Source organism: Coregonus clupeaformis, chromosome 13 (genome assembly GCF_020615455.1).
Source record: "Coregonus clupeaformis isolate EN_2021a chromosome 13, ASM2061545v1, whole genome shotgun sequence".
Taxonomy (NCBI): domain Eukaryota; kingdom Metazoa; phylum Chordata; class Actinopteri; order Salmoniformes; family Salmonidae; genus Coregonus; species Coregonus clupeaformis.
Genome location: NC_059204.1, coordinates 24,685,317 through 24,688,450, shown reverse-complemented (window position 1 = coordinate 24,688,450; position 3,134 = coordinate 24,685,317).

Genomic DNA, 3,134 nt, shown 5'->3' with positions numbered 1-3,134 from the left:
TCAATCCCCTCAATTACAAGCAATTATATGTATTAACCCTAGATGACTAACAGGGGGTGCTGTTTTGAAGCCACTGCGCCGCCATTTTGGTTCTCCGCCGTAATATATATATATATATATATATATATATATATATATATATATATATATATGAAGCTTGATTTGAAGCCACTGCGCCGCCATTTTGGTTCTCCATTGTAAAAATATATATATATATATATATATATATATATATATATATATATATATACATATATATGGAGGACTGCTCATTCTGAGGGGTACCAATATGGTGGCCGGTGGCTATGAAGCCTCTCATTGGCCATTACATAGCATAATCAATCCAGGGTTTATACTCATCATTGGTTACAACCAACCTGGCACCGTGTTTTCTTAAATGTATCAATGGTATAGGCCACTTTCTGGTACTCATCCTGGCAAATGGTACAACATTTTGCTTTTTAATTGATTCATATGTTATTCCTGTGTAATTAACTTTTTACCATGTAATACAAATACATTTAAAAAACGGGTGATTTATATACAAAATTAATATTTGGCACTTTAAAATGCCTCATGAGCTTAGTTCAACTGTCATTACCCATCAGAACCCAAAATATAAGCTTGTTTTACTCTATTCTTTGTAAACAGTGCAGGCCTAATTGTAAACAAACACTGTATAGCCTCAAAACATGGTTAAAACTATAAAACAGTCCTTGCATCCATAGCTCTGTCTATGAATTTGAAAGCGGTTACATTTCTCCAGCCCCATCACTCATCCCTTTACCAAAACAGTGGCTGGGTTCTGATTTGTTATTGTTTGAATTGCAGATTGCCCCTTTAAGTGTATTCTATTTATTTATTGGGAAATATAGATGACCAGTACAAATAGAGGATGCATGAAGCTGTGACATACTAGCCAGAAATACCAGTTTACAGGTACACTCTTAGAAAAAAGGTTTCCAAAAGGGTTATTCGGCTGTCCCCATAGGAGATCCCTATGGCTGAACAAATGTCAATGGCTTTCTGTTGACAGAATAGCTGCCTTACCATAGAAACCAATGTGGCTATCCTTCATCATCTCAATGTATTAAACTACATTCGTAGAAAAAAAAGTGCTATCTAGCACCTAAAATGGTTATTCGGCTGTCCCCATAGGAAAACACTTTGAAGAACCCTTTTTGGTTCCAAGTAGAACTCTTTTGGGTTCCATTTAGAACCCTCTGCGGAAAGGGTTTTTAAATGGAACCCAAAAGGGTTCTACCTGGAACCAAAAAGGGTTCTTCAAAGGGTTTTCCTATGGGGACAGCCAAATAACCATTTTAGGTGCTAGATTTTACATTTTTAGTCATTTAGCAGACACTCTTATCCAGAGCGACTTCCAGGAGCAATTAGGGTTAAGCGCCTTGCTCAAGGGCACATTAACAGATTTTTCACCTAGTCAGCTCAGGGATTAGAACCAGCGACCTTTCGGTTACTGGCACAACGCTCTTAACCACTAAGCTACCTGCCGACCCAGAGAGCGGCAGGTAGCTAGATAGCACTTTTTTTTCTACGAATGTAGTTTAATACATTGAGATGATGAAGGGTAGCCACATTGGTTTCTATGGTAAGGCAGCTATTCTGTCAACAGAAACCCATTGACATTTGTTCAGCCTACTTGTCGTTGAATACAATATTCTTAAATAGGCTACAAACAGCAAAAACGAATTGTGTGTTTGATGACCAGTTATACAAATAATAGACAAAGCGGTCATCTGGATATGAAATACCCTAAATCTCTAGGATCATTAACACACTTTTCCAGTGCAGATTAGTGTCATTGACACAATGTCTCAAATTCCATTTTGCTGAAAAAAATGAATAGAAATCTGGCTGTGTTATTCAAGTCCTAATAGTAGGGCTGTGGGATTATTTAAGATACTCTTTGAAGAGGTAGGGTTTCAGATATTTTCAGAAGATGGGCAGGGACTAGCTTCAGGGGGAAGCTGGTAACACAATTGGGTTGCCAGGACAGAGAAGGGCTTTGACTGGGCTGAGCGGGAGCTGCCCTCCCGTAGGGGTGGGAGGGCCAAGGGACCAGAGGTGGCAGTAATGAGTACTCGGGTTGGGGTATAGGGTTTGAGCATAGCCTGAAGGTAGGGAGGGGCAGTTCCTCTTGCTGCTACGTAGGCAAGTACCATGGTCTTGTAATGGATGCGAGTTTCGACTGGAAGCCAGTGGAGTGTGCGGTGGAGCGGGGTGACATGGGAGAACTTGGAAAGGTTGAACACCGGATGGGCTGTGGCGTTCTGAATAAGTTGCAGGGTTTTGATGGCACAAGCGGGGAGCCCAGCCAACAGCGAGTTGCAGTAGTCCAGACGGGAGATGACAAGTGCCTGGATTAAGAACTGCACCACTTCCTGTGTGAGGAAGGGTCGTACTCTACGGATGTTGTAGAGCATGAACCTGCAGGAGTGAGTCACTGCTTTGATGTTTGCAGAGAACGACAGGGTGTGCTCAGTTGGTAGAGCATGGCGTTTGCAACGCCAGGGTTGTGGGTTCGATTCCCACGGGGGGCCAGTATAAAAAAATAAAAAACATGTATGCACTCACTAACTGTAAGTCGCTCTGGATAAGAGCGTCTGCTAAATGACTAAAATGTAAAAATGTGTTGTCCAGGGTCACGCCAAGGTTCTTTGAACTCTGGGAGGAGGATACCGTGGAGTTGTCAACCGTGATGGAGAGGTCTTGAAGCAGGCAGGCCTTCCCCGGGAGGAATATCAGCTCCGTCTTGTCGTGGTTGAGCTTGAGGTGGTGGGCCGATATCCAAGCTGAGATTTCTGCCAGGCAAGCAGAGATGCGTGTCGCCACCTGTGTGTCAGAGAAGGAGAAAAGTAGTTGAGTGTCATCCGCATAGCAATGATGGAGCCAAGTGACTTGGTGTATAGCGAGAAGAGGAACCGAGCCCTGGGGGACACCAGTAGTGAGAGCACATGGGGCAGACACAGATCCTCTCCATGTCACCTCATTCAACTGCTATGTTTAGCCAAACATTTTAATTTAATTCAGCTAGATCAGGGTAATCTATCCTTTGAGCAACATGTTTTCAAGAATGATTATTTCTTCTGCTTTGAATGTAATTACTACAAGTG